The following is a 17,857-nucleotide window of genomic DNA, read 5'->3' as shown; positions in this document are numbered from 1 at the left end:
TTGAAAGAGAAGAGGAAACATTATCTGGATATATCTTCTTTGTCAGCTCAGCCGACCTGATTTGTGGGCAGAGTGTTTATTTGGCTTTGGTCCTTTTTCAATTCATGCCTGAAATAATAAGTACAAAACATCTTTTTCTTCCAATATATTAAAGTACTAAAAATAAAATTCTTGAGGCTATGTTTGAATGGTAATAATAATAATAAAAAAATGAAATATATATATATATATATATAAAATTCATAATAATACAGTAATTGATCTATGTCTATCGTTTTCTTGAATTTAAATTTTCATTTATTTTTCTTTATTTTCTTGACATCCAGACTTAGCCCGAGCATAAGTTTTAGAACCAGCTGATTTGCTGTGAAATCATACTAACTGAACCGAGGCCTAGCATATATGTGCAATGCACATATATAGCTCGGAAAAATGAGTGTTTGGTTTGATAGTTTGTATCATCTATCCATACCTCACAAACTTAATGTTTGTTGGGAAATCGAATCAATTGTTGTCATTGTTGGCAATCGTATTGTGATGGAGTCATATTGAAGGGACCACAATCAATTCCTTGGTCTAATTTAATTTAATTAGATCGGTTCAAGTTCATTGGTCTAATTCAATTGAATTAGATTGGTCCAATTTTATTGGTTCAATTTCAAAATGGAACCCATTGGATTGGTTCAATTTCAAACTACTAATGGTGGGACCAGCTCAACATGTTTTTAAGTTAAAATAGATATTATATTCTGATATGAGTTTCTCATGTAAGTGAGCAATTAATGCCCAAGAAGACTTAAAGGGTCACTCCGTCCAAAAGAAAGAAAAAACTAAAAAGAAGGTGGGACCCTCCTATACAACAGAATTGCTATTTCTCTCAAAGATAGATGACAGCAGGGCATTGCATTAAGTGTTTTGCAGGCATTCAAGTGTTTTGCAGGCTAGAGTCCGAGATTGAATAGAAGTGAAACTGTTCTTTTGAAATTGAATTTTGATATAACAGGTTTCCTTTGCGTGTGACGTTACGGAATCAAGAAAAGAGTCCGATAAGTCGAGACCGAGTATAAGAGGGAGTTTTGTAGCTTTTCCTTAAAAAGATTCTGGGCTGCAGATTCGTTAAAAGAAAAATTGAAGGCAGCCAAGAAAAACAAGAAGCAGAACCGAGAAAGAGAAAGAGAGAGAGGAAGAGAAGCAACCTTGAGAGAGAGATCCAAAAGGTTGAGATGTTGATGGTTTGAGCATGTTCTTCTATATGTCAAGCAAGCAATCATCAACGGGGTTTACACAGGCTGAGGTAACCCGTATCTGAAATCCCTATTTTTATATTCTAGAGTGTTTATTGTTGAGAAACTCTAGATCAATGGTGTATTGGGTTGGGATTTTATTTTATTGATTTAAAATTGTGAACCTAGCAAGTTGGGGCTTGTCTAGGGTGTGGGGTTGTTGCCCTTGTCTGAGTTGCATCTCAGATTGAAGCAGGGATAAGTTCCTGGACCGTTGTAGCGGTTAAAAAGTTGAGTATTGGGGAAATACGAAACCCTATATGGGTATTCCTCCGTGGAGTAGGCACTTTAGCTGAACCACGTATATCTGGTGTTATTGTCTCGCATTTATTTTTCTACATATATTTGAAGTGCGTGTTGTGCAGAGTGGTGGGACACTGTCTGGTAGACTCAGCCACATTGTGGTGTGAGGTGGACGTGTCGTTGTTTGCGTGATTGGTAATTACGGGATTGCCCCGGCCAATCTAGAACTTGAGCATTGGAAGTTTTTGTTGAGTTGCAATTAAGGAAATTTTTGAAACCACTGATTCACCCCCCCTCTCAGTGTCAACCTGGGAACATCAAGTGGTATCAGAGCGAGGTTGCCTAAGGAGGAAGCTTAACAGTTTCGGGTCTGAATACTGAGAAGATATAGATGGCATCCAATGACGATAATCGTATGCATGGAAAGATTCCTTTCTTTGATGGGTCGAATTATAACTTCTGGAAAATCAGGATGGAGGCTTACCTAAAGTCTCAAGGTTATGGAGTTTGGTTAGCAGTGAAGAACGGTTACAACCCCCCCACTACAGACATCACAGATAAAACAGAGATGAAGAAGTGTGAAGACGATGCTAAAGCAGTGAATGCACTTCTAGGCTCCCTAGTGAGCAATGAGTTTGCAAAAGTGATCGGTTGCACAACATCAAAGGACATATGGGATAAGTTAAAGAGTGTTCATGAGGGAGATGATAAAATCAAAGAGGCGAAGCTACAACACCATAGGAACTTATTCGAAAGTCTGAAAATGTCTGAGGGAGAGACCATTGATCAGTTTATGAGCAAGGTAAACGAAATCATCAATTCTATTAGAGGGTTAGGAGAAGAGGTAAAGGATGCAGTGGTGGTGAAGAAAATATTGAGATCCTTACCTGACTTGTACAACCCTAAAGTGTCTGCCATTGAAGAATCTAAAGACTTGAACACAATGAGATTAGATGAACTACATGGAACTCTGATTGCTTATGAGATGAGGATGGTCAAGCCCAAGCCCATAGAAAAGGAAGCTGCCTTCAAAGCTTTGAAGAAATTGAAAATCAATGAAGATAGTGAACAAAAGACTCCGATGATGAGTTAATAGCTTACTTGGCTAGGAAACTCAAGAAAGGTAGAGGTAAATACAAAGGAAAACTTCCTTTGAAGTGTTTCAATTGTGATGGAATAGGGCACTTCGCTTCCAAGTGTCCAAAGAATGATAAATTGAGTGACTTTGAGGATGAAGATGCTCAAGAAAGCAAGTTCAAAAAGGAAAAGAAGAAGTTTATTCCTAAAAGAAGAAACTTCAAGAAGAAAAGCTTAATATCAAAGAAGTGCAAGTCTTCTTCAGAGGAGTCATCAGAGGACTATAATGAGTCAGATGATGAGTCATCTGAGACACTATTTATGGCACTTGGTGATAGAGTGCAACATCAGACTACTGAAGAGTCTGAGGAAGAGGAAGAACAAGAAGCTCAGTATGACTTAATAGCAAATTTGCATTCTGCTTTAACTGATCTCAAGGAAGAGAGGAAGAAAATGAAAGATCTAGAGATTCAGCTTGTTGAAAAGGAGAACCAGATTAGTCAGTTAAATATTACAGTTGAAGATATGGCTAAGATCAATGATGAGCTGAGTGTCAATCTATCATCCAAGGCAGAAGAGTGCACTATCCTTGAAGAGAAATTGGAGATATTGAAGACTGAGTTGGAAGAGATACAGAAGATGAATTTACAAGAAGAAACTACACCATCTCCTTCAATTACTATCTTAAAATCCAAGGGTAAAGAAATTATGATTCAATCAGTTGAAGCAGATACTCCATCATCAAGCAAAGGAAATGAAAATGTGTTAGATAAGATTTTGAATTTTCAAAGACCTCTACATATGAAGACTGGCCTTGGATATGTGGCACATGGATCTTCTGAAGTAGTGGAGACTAAAGGCAAAGGAACTGCAGAAATTCCAATGAGGTTTGTCAAGGAGAAACAGAGGGGCCCACGAATGTTTTACAATGATGGATTTACTTCATTTGACTATCAGAGACACAGAGGTTCTTGGCAGAGACAGAGCTTTAAAGGTTACTGTTTTGGGTGTAACTATTATGGACACAGGGTGACAGATTGTAAAAGACAGACCAAGCCTACAACACTGACTAGCAAGAACAGGTTTGCTCCATTGTCGGAGGAAAGTGTAGAATGTTATAGGTGTCACAAGATGGGACACATTGCCAAAAATTGCAAGACCATACTTCCCCACCAGAGGCAGGAGAAAAGAAGGCAAAATGACAATTCTTCATGGAAACAAGGTCAGAGACAAAGAGAACCTATTACTGTGGCAAATAAGGCAGTATGGGTTGAGAAGAAGAAGAAAGCAGGAAGCAAGTCATTAATTGTTCAAACAGCCTTCAAAGCTCACAGCAAGCCGTCACCATGGATTCTTGACAGTGGATGCTCCACTCACATGACAGGTGATAAAGGAAAGTTTCTGAGTCTGGATTCAACTGAGAGTGGATCTGTCAAGTTTGGAAATAATGATGGTGCAAAGATAGAAGGCAGAGGCATAGTTAAGTTGGACAGAGGAAAGATCAAGTCAAACAATGTCCTATATGTTAGCGGTCTGATGCACAACTTGCTCAGTGTAAGTCAAATTTGTGACAATGGGAATGAAGTTTTGTTCACCAAGGAAGGTTGTGAAATCAAGAAAATCAAAAATGGAAAGATTGTGGCACAAGGGACAAGAACTGCAGGAAACTTATACACTCTGTTAGAAGCAAATGAAGATAGATGCATGATGGGACAGAAAGATGAATGTTGGTTATGGCATAGAAGGATTGGGCATATCAGCTTCAAGAACTTAGCTAAATTGAGCAAAAAGAAGGCAGTCAGAGATCTTCCAAAGATCAAGTCTCCAACAAATCATATTTGTGCACCATGTTTAAAGGGAAAACAGACTAGGGCCACATACAAGTCAAAAGAGCATTATTCAAGTAAACTATTGGACTTGATTCATACAGATCTTTGTGGACCCATGAGAACAGAGGCAATTGGTGGAGAGAGGTACTTTATCCTATTCATAGATGAGTACTCTAGGATGACTTGTGTTATGTTCCTTAAAGACAAGACTGAAGCCTTAGATTGTTTCAAGATCTTCAAGAAGAAGGTAGAGAATGAAACTGGTAGGACAATTAAGTGCCTGAGATCTGATCAAGGGAAGGAGTTTACTTGGAATTTATTTTCTAACTTCTGTCATGAGCATGGGATTAGGATTCAACATTCTGCAGCCCGTACCCCCCAACAAAATGGGGTTGTGGAAAGAAAGAACAGGACCGTTCAAGAGATGGCAAGGACAATTTTGATTGAAAACAATGTTGCTAGGAGGTTTTGGAGAGAAGCAATATATTCCGCAGTGCATGTCCAGAACAGGTGTTTCTTTAGACCAAATGAATCCAAGACACCATACGAGCTATGGTATGGAAGGAGAGCCACTGTTAAATATCTTAGGGTATTTGGTTCCAGATGCTTCATCAAAAGGAAGGAGGACGGCCTCGGAAAATTCGATGACAGAGCAGATGAAGGGATTTTCTTGGGGTATTCTTCAAAGAGTAAGGCCTACAGATGTTATAATAAAAGATTGGGCAGAGTGGTAGAGAGTTCAGATGTAAGAATTGATGAACATGTACCCCATTCTAAACAGATAGAACCAGCAGAGCAGACTCCTGAGGACTTTTATGATGATGCAACTGTAGATGATGAAGTTGTGGAAGTTCAAAATCATATTGATGATGAGGATACAGATGTTCATGAGACTGACACAGTGACAGAAAGAGATGGAGGACCCAGTTTTGAAAAGTGGCAAAAAGTGCATCCCCCACATCAAGTCATTGGAGATCCTAAAGCAGGAATGCAAACAAGAAAGATGAAATCTACTACATATTCATTACTTTCTCAAATTGAACCCAAGTCTGTTGGGGAAGCAACTAGAGATGAGACCTGGGTGAAGGCAATGAATGAAGAGTTGGATCAGATAGAGAAGAACAACACATGGGAGTTAGTTCCTAGACCAGCCAATAAAAACATCATTGGAACCAAGTGGGTTTTTAGAAATAAGTTGAATGAAGATGGTCAGGTGGTTAGAAACAAAGCCAGACTAGTGTGCAAAGGCTATGCTCAGGTAGAGGGGATAGACTTTGATGAAACATTTGCGCCGGTTGCAAGATTGGAATCTATACGGATGTTCTTAGCATTTGCTGTTTATAAAGGCTTCAAGGTTTATCAGATGGATGTCAAGTCTGCGTTCTTAAACGGTAATCTTGAAGAAGAAGTGTACATTGAGCAACCAGATGGGTTTCAAATTGGAGATGATCCAAACATGGTCTGTAGACTAAAGAAAGCCCTCTACGGCTTGAAACAAGCTCCAAGGGCTTGGTACTCCAGACTAGACAGTTACTTATATCAGTTGGGACTTCGGAAGGGCATTGTTGATAGTAACCTATATGTTATGACAGAGAACAAAAGTCAACTGGTAGTGGTGGTCTATGTAGATGATATCATCTTTGGAGGGCAAAATGATGAGGTATGTAGACAGTTTGCAGAGCGGATGACGGCAGAGTTCGAGATGTCTATGCTAGGAGAGTTATCATATTTTTTGGGTTTGCAAGTGAACCAACAACAGAATGGTATCTTCATATCACAAGCAAAGTACATCAAGGAGATGTTGAAGAAATTTATGATGGAGGACAGCAAACCAGTAAGTACTCCTATGGTAGTAGGTTGAGTTCGAGTGATGAGTCAGTTAGTATAGATCAGACTCTCTACAGGTCAATGATTGGAAGCTTGCTATACTTGACCGCATCAAGACCTGATATCCTACAAGCAGTGTGTTTGGTCGCTAGATTTCAAGCTAGTCCGAAAGAAACTCATCTAGTGGCAGTCAAAAGGATTTTTAGATATCTTAGAGGTACGATGGAGTATGGCTTATGGTACCCTAAGATTGAAAGTTTTACACTCACAGCATTCTCAGATGCAGATTGGGCAGGCAGTGTGGATGATAGGAAGAGCACTAGTGGTGGTGCATTCTTTTTGGGGGCAGAGTCTAGTGGCATGGCATAGCAAGAAACAAGAATCTGTTTCTTTATCTACAGCAGAGGCTGAATACATTGCCGCGGCAGCTAGTTGTACACAAGTGATTTGGATGCAGAGACAAGTAACAGACTTTGGAATTCACAATGGTGAACCGGTGTCAATTAAGTGTGATAATATGAGTGCCATTAATATTTCAAAGAATCCAGTGCAGCATTCAAGGACAAAGCATATTGACATCCGATATCATTTCCTGAAGGAGAAGGTCAATGCAAATGAGGTGAGATTGGATTTTGTTCCTACATCTGAGCAAGTGGCAGATATTTTCACGAAAGCACTTCCCAAGGAAAATTTTGAAGCCCTTAGAAACAAACTTGGAGTTGTCACTCCACGAGCACAATAGATGGTATGTGTCTAGGGGGAGTAAGTGAGCATGCATAGAGACATCAAATCCCTATAGGATAGGAAGATGCGGTGGGCACTCCTATAGGTGAGTCTATGCAAGGGAAAATCTATGTAGGGGGAGCATAGTCACCCTTTGTATTTGTTGTCAAAGGGGGAGAGAAATGAATCAAAATGACATCTGAAGAGCGTTGCCAACAATTCCAAAGGGGGAGATTGTTGGGAAATCGAATCAATTGTTGTCATTGTTGGCAATCGTATTGTGATGGAGTCATATTGAAGGGACCGCAATCAATTCCTTGGTCTAATTTAATTTAATTAGATCGGTTCAAGTTCATTGGTCTAATTCAATTGAATTAGATTGGTCCAATTTTATTGGTTCAATTTCAAAATGGAACCCATTGGATTGGTTCAATTTCAAACTACTAATGGTGGGACCAGCTCAACATGTTTTTAAGTTAAAATAGATATTATATTCTGATATGAGTTTCTCATGTAAGTGAGCAATTAATGCCCAAGAAGACTTAAAGGGTCACTCCGTCCAAAAGAAAGAAAAAACTAAAATGAAGGTGGGACCCTCCAATACAACAGAATTGCTATTTCTCTCAAAGATAGATGACAGCAGGGCATTGCATTAAGTGTTTTGCAGGCATTCAAGTGTTTTGCAGGCCAGAGTCCGAGATTGAATAGAAGTGAAACTGTTCTTTTGAAATTGAATTTTGATATAACAGGTTTCCTTTGCGTGTGACGTTACGGAATCAAGAAAAGAGTCCGATAAGTCGAGACCGAGTATAAGAGGGAGTTTTGTAGCTTTTCCTTAAAAAGATTCTGGGCTGCAGATTCGTTAAAAGAAAAATTGAAGGCAGCCAAGAAAAACAAGAAGCAGAACCGAGAAAGAGAAAGAGAGAGAGGAAGAGAAGCAACCTTGAGAGAGAGATCCAAAAGGTTGAGATGTTGATGGTTTGAGCATGTTCTTCTATATGTCAAGCAAGCAATCATCAACGGGGTTTACACAGGCTGAGGTAACCCGTATCTGAAATCCCTATTTTTATATTCTAGAGTGTTTATTGTTGAGAAACTCTAGATCAATGGTGTATTGGGTTGGGATTTTATTTTATTGATTTAAAATTGTGAACCTAGCAAGTTGGGGCTTGTCTAGGGTGTGGGGTTGTTGCCCTTGTCTGAGTTGCATCTCAGATTGAAGCAGGGATAAGTTCCTGGACCGTTGTAGCGGTTAAAAAGTTGAGTATTGGGGAAATACGAAACCCTATATGGGTATTCCTCCGTGGAGTAGGCACTTTAGCTGAACCACGTATATCTGGTGTTATTGTCTCGCATTTATTTTTCTACATATATTTGAAGTGCGTGTTGTGCAGAGTGGTGGGACACTGTCTGGTAGACTCAGCCACATTGTGGTGTGAGGTGGACGTGTCGTTGTTTGCGTGATTGGTAATTACGGGATTGCCCCGGCCAATCTAGAACTTGAAAATTGGAAGTTATTGCTGGGTTGCAATTAAGGAAATTTTTGAAACCACTGATTCACCCCCCCTCTCAGTGTCAACCTGGGGACATCAATTTCAAATTTTATTTGAATAAACCTAAAAAATGACAAAAAAAAAAAACAAAAAACAAAAAACAAAAAACAAAAAAAATTAAGGTCAAAATCATAAACTATATATAGCAATGTCTTAGTAAACATCAGGCGCATAACAATTTGTATAGTCCTTATGACCCATACGATCCCTATATGGTTTTGAGCCCTTTTGTGGAAAGGTCACCAATCATTTCCTTAGTGAGCAATATGTTCTATTGCTACTCAAAGATCCCAAACAACTCTTGAACAACAAACATACTTCATCGCATGAGTGTGTCAAACTCATGAGTACATGTAATTAGAGAGTAAACTATTGTAGTATTGTCACAGAATTGCTTTAAATATACAAAACAACCTTTAGATTTTTGATAAAATTCTTTAACCATAATGCCTAGCACGTCACAACTTCTGCTTCCATAATAGATGAAGTTGTCTCAGTTGAATCTTTTTAATATTCCCACTATGAAAGCAACACCAGGTCTTGTGTAGACCTGAGGGTACATAAACTACCTATTAAGATGCATTAGAATATTCCTCCTTAAAATTTAACATTTAGGAATGTCATTTTATCATCAATTTGATGTAGTTCATCAAGATCATAATGAACTACTAGTGCCATGATAATTTACAAAGAATCTTTTTTTAAAACATTTTCTGACTCTCGATGATCTCTTTACACATATTGGTTCAGCAACAACTTCACTTGCGTATGCAAGAGTGGTAATTAAGACAGACATAGTCATTTGAACTCTATCTTCCATGACCATGCATTTCCATTGTTGTATTCCTCCTAAAATAAATTGGCATTTCGAGATTCCAAAATTGTGAAACACTCAAATATTTATGCTCAAGTTAACTTATGCTAAATTTCAGTAACAAATAAAAGCTCATTACTACTTGCTTTGTAGGCTGAAGTTGCAACTCACAATAATCAACATCCATACTAATCAGATTCTCATGCACTGAAAACTTATATTGAAGTTAAAACTAATATTCAGCTCTAAACTAAGGCCTATTGCAACTTTTTGAGGGGCTAAAGTTGCAACTTGCAATGGTTGTTCATTTCTAAAGCTAATATTCAGCAACTTTTAATTTAGATTTCGACTATTTACATATGATTGTCTGTACCAAAATAAAAAATTACATATGATTGTCCATTCTTTAACCTTTATAGACATTAGGATATTGTGACAATTTCCAAGTCTCTTTACAGACAATCTTGTAATATATTGCATTAAGAACCCATAAAAGGTAATAAATGTCATTAAATATTTCATATGTGAGTGACATATGGGTTCAATTAGTTCAAATATTGAGTCAAATGGGCTAACCAAAATGCCCAATAACTTGGTGTAAAACAATTTTGATTATTTCCTATTCTTTTTAACTTTATGGGCTTTTAGAATGTTGTGGTTGTTATTTTACACCTTTTGATAACAATCTTGTGCATAAAAAGCATCAAAACCCAAGTCCGAATCAGGTGTTCGTACCAGTTTGATTCATATTTGGAATTCATTTAATCTCTTTTTTTTTTTAATTAGTTTTTATTGCCTATGGAATCCAAACAAAACCCCCATCCCTTACTTTTTTCTTCTCGTCTCCTTTTGCATGTTGGGGATAACCGATTCCCCCAACCACTTGTTGGAAGTGGCTTGGGTTTTGATCTTGGTTGAAGGGACCAGAAGCACATCGGCACTGGAGAGGACAATGGTATCTTTTACTGTCGATTTTTAGGTGAGGAGTAAGAAGGATGGATATACAAAGACAGTCGTTCCTGATTTCCCTTCAACCGCCCTTCCCGCCTCCAATCTTACTCCAGTTATTGATCTTTTCAACCGTCGATCTTGCATCTCGGAACAACTCCAAGACGCCTCAAGATAGATCGGCTTTGTCGAACTCATGTCTGTGGTGATGGGTGGTGTTGTGATTGGTGTTGTGGAGGGCAGAGAACTTCTAGAGATACCAAAAGTGGTCACCCAAGGACTATCGATGGAGAACCCTTTTACAGGAGAGACGGTTGAAGCTTGTGTTTTTCGTTTCGGACTATGCCCAACCATCACTGATGGATACTCAGCCGTCAAAGGCATTAGATCCACGGGAACGCCTTCCATCGATGATGCCGATGAGATGGTGGTCAAAATGGATGCACTCAAACATGGGTCGCATGCATACTGTGACACTCCTCTTTGTCTTTCTACAATTGGGTCAGATGTTTGTCTGGAATGGGAGTGGGTTACCAAGGAAGGCTGTCTGGCATGCGGCTCAAAGACCGGGATTTATTATTTATCCATGCTGATGTGATACCCTACTTTGTCAACCTCATGACTCTATCCTGTTTGAAGGAAAAACTCTTTATATCGTTGTCCTATGTTTGCTGGGCTTTAAGTTCTTTTTCTAAACAACTAACTAGCTTAGTTGATGAGTTGTGGTGTACAAAAATCTCATGCTTACAAGGAGGTATCAAGTTCGAGCCTCCTTGCTGTGACCTATTTCCCTCCCCTACCTATAAAAAATAAAATAAATAAAATAAAATAATATAAAAACTCTTTTTCTAGGGTTATTGGTTTTTTTCATTCCCTATCCAGAGTCCCCGACTGGTCTCGTCAATGACATATAAAAACAAGACCTCATGACATTCCTTGGTTTTTTGAACCATGCTCTGTGTTTGAAACCTTATGCCCCACATGTCTTTCTTTTCTCGGGGTTTTGGCTAGTTTGTATCCAAACCTTATGTTTTTATTCTATTTTAGTTGAATGAACTCTGTTTAAAAATAATAATAATAATTTACAAGGCTTCATGACATTTCAAAGCATGATAAATACTTAAAAGAATCATGGTGACATATGTAGTGTCTCATAATTTTGTGTAGTCACAAACCGAAAGGCAATTGATCCATATAAAAACTCTTCTTGTGACGTTTGAAATTCAAAGCTCCAATGACATTTAAGAGAAATTATGCGAACACTTACATCATAACCATGATAGTACAGAAAACCAACCCCCTAACCGTCGTGAGAGTACAGAATCTCGTCCTCTTAAACTCTCATGGGGTTACAAAATATAGTTCTTCCATAGAAAATATGGTTCTAAACCATTCGTCCTCAAACTGATTTTAAATCAGTAACAAAATAGGAAATCAACAGGTTATTAAACTAGCAACCAAACAACCCCTTAATAATGAGCCAAACAGACCATTTATGAAATTTACTGAGTCAACTCAGTCGATTGGGTTAACTAGGATTAGCTGGCGCATCATTCATGGGTTGTAGAGTCAGGTCTCCATTTTGCCTGGTCAGACCTATTCTGGTTACTGGGCTGGGTTGGACTATTTTATTTTGGGCCACACAGATTAATGGCTTCATATGAGTCACATTTAATGAATAAGGTCATGATAATAAGGCTAAACCCATAACCTTGACCATCAAAACTTTATTAATACAATTTTAAGATTTTTTACGTGTTTATACATGGAATCATAACCCATGATACACATCATAACAAAACTTGTGTACACCATGGCAAAACTTAGAGGGGTCTCAACTGATTGGTTTTCCTCCTGCCTGATTTGGCCACATATCTCATCAATTTAAGGTCATGCATCGTTTCCATTTGTTTAGGTAATCGGACTTTGTAGGCTTAGGATATGGACATAGACACGTTTCTATTCAATCAATCAATTACCAATCCATAATTGGACATTATGCAATTGGCCTTTAAAATTGATCAATCATGCTATAAACGGACCATAAACAAACCATAATCGACTAAATGAGCTTAAACAAGTTAACTGAGCTTTAAATAATTGGTTATTGATAGGCCACAATATTCACCACTAATGCACAATGACGCTTGATTATTAATTGGCCGATGTTTGAGCCCACAAATTTAGTAGTCCATTAGGCCAGTCTCGGGCTTCATACAATCGATTCTGGTTGGACCTATCGGTGCGGGCCAACTTTTGACACCCCTAGGAAAACTCGTGTAAACCATAACAAAGCTGATATATTATACCATAGCAAAATCTATTATAAGAAAGTTCATATATACACCATAGCAGATCTCATGTGTCCCTACCCAAAAAATAAATAAATAACTAAATAAAAGATCTCATAGGGTTTTTTTTTTCCTCTTTTGGTGAAGATCTCATGGGTAGATCATAGCAACTTGAGAAGCGCCAAATCAAACCCAAGATAATAAAATTAATTGTCTTAATGACTTATCAAAATCTAACAGAAAAATCCTTTAATAATTTTAAACTTAAATATCAAATTAAAATAGGGAAGAAAAAAAATCATATAAATAACCGACATATGATAAATAATAATGATGAACATGCAATCATGCATACACGAAAAACGAACATTCACTTTAATATATCCATATATAGGCGTTAACTTTTTCTGTTATAATTTATTATTTTTTCTTAATTATCATAAGGGATCATCTCTAACAACCCCTTGCAAACCCGAGCCCAATCCAGACGTTGCCGTGGCTTCTGGCTGCTGGCGGCATGGCTCGCGGCTGTGGAATTCCTCTGATTGACCCCGAAAGACCTCCCCTCCTGCGTGGCCATTCTGTCGGAAACTTTTTTATTAAACTCGAAGCCTGCAATAGCAAGGAAGATGGAATCCCACAATTGTATAGATTAGGTCATACCGGAATTGAAGGAGAATCATTCAATTTTCACCGAAATTAATGAAAAGCACTAAACATCCCGTGTAAGTGGCCATAAAGATGCAAGATGAGTCGAATTCAAAACTACACGCTTCTTGAGGCGAAGGTCCCCTACCAACTCAACAACCCCCTTGGGATTAATATCTTTGATATAATTCCAATGTGCTTGGATAGACTTGGACTGTTTGCAAGATGTATAGATAAGTGAGGATTCTAAAAATGTTATATTGTTACAAACACATTAGGCGCACGAGATAGGGATAGAATTTATTAGAGGTTGAGCTGCAGAGGTAGAGTCGGTAATGGCTTTGATACACCCCCACAAGCAAAGTGGCCGGTCATAGACAATGAACTTGTTCCGTAAGGTGTTGAAATGTGGTGCAAGAAGACCCTTGATCATGATGTTTGCAATCTGATCCTAAATGGGAAGGAAGTAAATGCACAACCTACTCAACGCAACTAGCTCCTTCACAAAATAGTAATCTATCAGGATGTAATTGGTGCGGGTATGAAATTGTGGGTTGCAACGAGGAAGGTGGCACTGATATTATCGCAATAGAGCAAGGGTGTAGTAGTGGAGATACTGAGATCGAGCAAGAGTTGACAAAGCCATAGAAGCTCGGCAGCAGTGTTGAAACACCTTTGAACTCAGACTCGGTGCAGGAACTTTCTACCATGTGTTGTTTCTTGGAGCTTTAAGAAATGAGATTAGGCTCAAGGTAGATGCAATAACCACTAATAGAGCATCGATCATTAGGGCAGCTGGCCCAATTAGTGTCAATGTAAGCACTGAGTTGTAGAGACTGGAGAAGCGGAAAAATAATCCAAACTATAGGGTATCCTTCGAATATCGGAGGATCCATATGACATTAGCCCAGCAATGGTCATTTATAAGGGAGTGCATGAATTGGCACACCTAGTTGACATATAATGCAATGCCCGGTCGTGTTAGCGTGGGATAAGAATCGTCTGCAATTCTAATCTGGTACAATTCTGTGAAATACCCCCTTCAGAGAGTGACGCGTGTCAAATACCGAATGAGTCGTGCAGATTTTATGCAATTGATAAAACCTTAAATCAGTGAAGAACCAATTTGAACCAAACCATATCAGAACAAACCGGTTTGGTTCATACGGTTCGAAATAAAAGGTGAAAGTTTTTCCCTCTCTCTCCTCTTTCGACTCTCTCTCTTTCTCTCTCGTGACTCTCCCTCTCTTGTTACGATTTGGTTCTGCCCTAACCATCTCTGTCGACTCTCCCTCCCTCTCTCGACTCTCTCCCTCTCGCTCTCAACTCTCTCCCCTCTGTCGACTCTTCCTCTCTGTCGGCTCTTCATCGCTTGACTCCTCTCTCTCTCTCTCACTTGACTCGCTCTCTCCTTGTGTTACGAAGTGCTCTTTGCAAAGGTATGAAATACTTAATGAAGAATGAATAGCCCTCTCTTTCATGTTAATGTTAATGTCTCTGCAAAGCCTTCTCTCTCTCTTTTTTTTTTTTTTTGCAGCTTACCTTTTGTTTTTCCCTTGCAGAATCCTCGCTACTTTCCCAGGGAGAAATTTTATTTTTCATTCTCTATGCACGAAGGTAAAACTCTCCTCTCTGGTTATTTTCTTACAGTCACATTACGGTTAGCCGAATGTGACGGTAAGAAAACCATGAATGTGTGAAGACGGGAATGCAGATTTCGGGTTATTTTCCTTGGCTGACTTGAGTACAATTCTGTTCAATAAAATTTCAATTTCATAATTTTTATTTGCTTTCTGTCTCTCTGTTCCTCACTCGACTTGCTATCTCTGAAATTGAAATTTTTTTGAAGTATTTACATTGTACTCTGAAACAAGTTGCTATGTGGTTTTGAATGCTAAAATATTAGGTTTTTTGTTCAATAAAATTTCAATTTCAATATTTTTATTTTCTTGCTGTCTCTCTGTTCCTTGCTCGACTCGCTATCTCTGAAATTGAAATTTTTTTGAAGTATTTACATTGTACTCTGAAATAAGTTGCTCTATGGTTTTTAATGCTGAAATATTAGGTTTTCTGTTCAATAAAATTTCAATTTCAATATTTTTATTGGCTTGCTGTCTCTCTGCCTCTGTTCCTCGCTCAACTTGCTATCTCTGAAATTGAATTTTTTTTTAATTATTTACATTTTACTCTGCACCAAGTTGCTTTGTGGTTTCGAATGCTGAAATATTAGGGGAAAGGGTTGTTCTTAGGCACTTATCAATGACATATGACATATAAAGGATATTCTATAAACCATACATTGATGTTTGCTTTTTGCCTTGAATTTTTTTTTTTTAATAGTTTCCTTTTGGCATCTTCTCTTATATCATGTTAATATAAGTATTACATACTCTGTAGAGTATATTGTCCATCAAATATCCATATCAATTATATTTTTTTTGTCACTGTTGGAGCCCTTTTTTATGTAAGCTTCTTTTAGGGGTATTGCATTTTACAGAGAAATGGATGCACAACAACAAATGTGTAGCTATGGTGAAGGGGTGATGGTCATCCAGACTTCTCGAACGTTGAAGAATCCTGGACGACGATTTTACAGATGTCCGTTAGGTGAAAAACATCCGGGCTCTTTCATTTTGTTGGACCCAGCGTTGAGGGACTGCACAGACACTATAGACACAGGAGCAAGTCATTCAAATGAAAGTGTTAATAGGAACACACGGGTCATCTTGGCTATTCATCAACCACCCTATAGTCCAAATGTGCGGAACCAAGTAGTAGTGGATCAGTCATTGCTCAACCATTGTTATAGTTTAACCATCTTCCTGTGTATTTGGGTGTTAATTCTTTTGTGCTATGTCTTCTATGTAATATCCTTGTAAATAGAACTACTATTTCATTAATGAAGTTGGTTCCATCATTGCCAACCATATGTGGGGTTATTATTATGATTATTTCCTTATTACTATAATGTACTAACAATCTTTTTTGTAGGTAAGAAGTCTTTAGCTCAAAATGGTAGAGCACCTGGGTTAATGCCTAGGTTATGGTGGTTTGAATCCACCAAGACTTTGAAAGTGAACGAATGTGTTCTACCTTACTACTGTCATGTCCTTCTGCTGGTTTTCCAAGAGTTGTGTTTTTTTTTTTTTTTTTTTTTTTTTTAAGTGGTCTACCTTACTGCTATCATGCCCTCATGGTCTACCCTCAAGGATTATATCTTGTTTTATCTTATGTTTTATGACTTTATGCTAGATTTGCATGTAGTAGAGTTGGACAGCCTTTTTTTAGCACTTTGAAGCTTATTTTGTTTGTACCTTTCTTCTGTATCTATTTGTTTTATGCTTGTAATGTACTAGACTGCATTCATAAGGATGAATTCAAGGATCTTCTCCGAAAGATCAGTCAGAATCCAGATACAAATGAACCAATCAGGAGTTACCAGACTGTGAATCAAATATTAGATCTGAACCAGAATCTGAGTCTAATAAATATGCTCTTAGTTCTCAAGCTTATATTTAAGATACCAGATGCTTTGAGAGACAGAAAGAGCAAGAATCAGCTGGTGCATCTTGTGGACCTGTTATAACACTAACATAAGGATGAATGAAATTTATTTTAAGTTGTGTTCTGTGGCTATCTGAGCTAAAGGAAGAGCTTTTCTCTTTGTAACACCGATCTAAGTTAAAGAGTTGACAATTCCAGATCATATTGCATCACAAGCCTGTCCATAGTATTTAGACTTAGAACATATCTATTATACAACTCTCTCAAAACCACTACTGCCAACTTCATTTCTTCTTCATGGCCAATCCCTTCCACTAGGATAGTATAAGTTGTCTCATTAGGCATGCCCCCTTTCTTGATCATCATTTGCATTTTCACGGTTTTTCAGTCTTTAGTGAAGAATCTTTTAGTAAAAGATTAAAAAAATTGGATACTGGGTCCCTTTCCTAGTGAATTGCTTGAGATGCAACCATCCTCACAAGATACTTCCCCTAAGTTGAAACTTTGGAAGGTTGGATGAGAGAAAGGTACTCTCTCTCTCTCTCTCTCTCTCTCTCTCTCTCTCTCTCTCTCTCTCTAAAAAGAGGAGAAAGGGATCAGACCTTTTATTAAAAAAGAAAAGAAAAGAAATAAAAATTAACCAATGGATGGACCAGAAGAAGCGGAAATTCAGTCATGGATTTGAAATCACCTTCTATTGAAAGTAAATAGTAGGAGAAAACACCTCCAAATTGGCTATTTGTTTGAGAAACTAATGAAAGCTCACTGCAACCTAAGCCCATTAGGCCGGTAGCTCCCCTGAAGAGACCTTTGTTGTTCCTGCCACAACCAAAGAGAAATTTTGGAATGGTGGTGGTACCAAGATTAAGCTGTTCACGACCTAATTCACCACGAGTATACGATCCATCTCCATAGCTCACAAAGTAGTTGCAGGTTGGTTGGCTAGCCCCACATGTTCCTGCATTTCCAATGGCAAATTGTAGGGACTGGCAAGTGGAAGAGTTGCAGAGAACTGGTTGGTATGATGGGGAGGCCATTGGCTTAAAGAGTGGATCTTGTTGGTTGTAACATGAAAAACAAGGCTCACACTGGATCCATGTCAGATCACTTCCTGTGT

Source organism: Macadamia integrifolia, chromosome 2, assembly GCF_013358625.1.
Source record: "Macadamia integrifolia cultivar HAES 741 chromosome 2, SCU_Mint_v3, whole genome shotgun sequence".
NCBI lineage: Eukaryota > Viridiplantae > Streptophyta > Magnoliopsida > Proteales > Proteaceae > Macadamia > Macadamia integrifolia.
Note: the sequence above shows the minus strand (reverse complement) of the source record.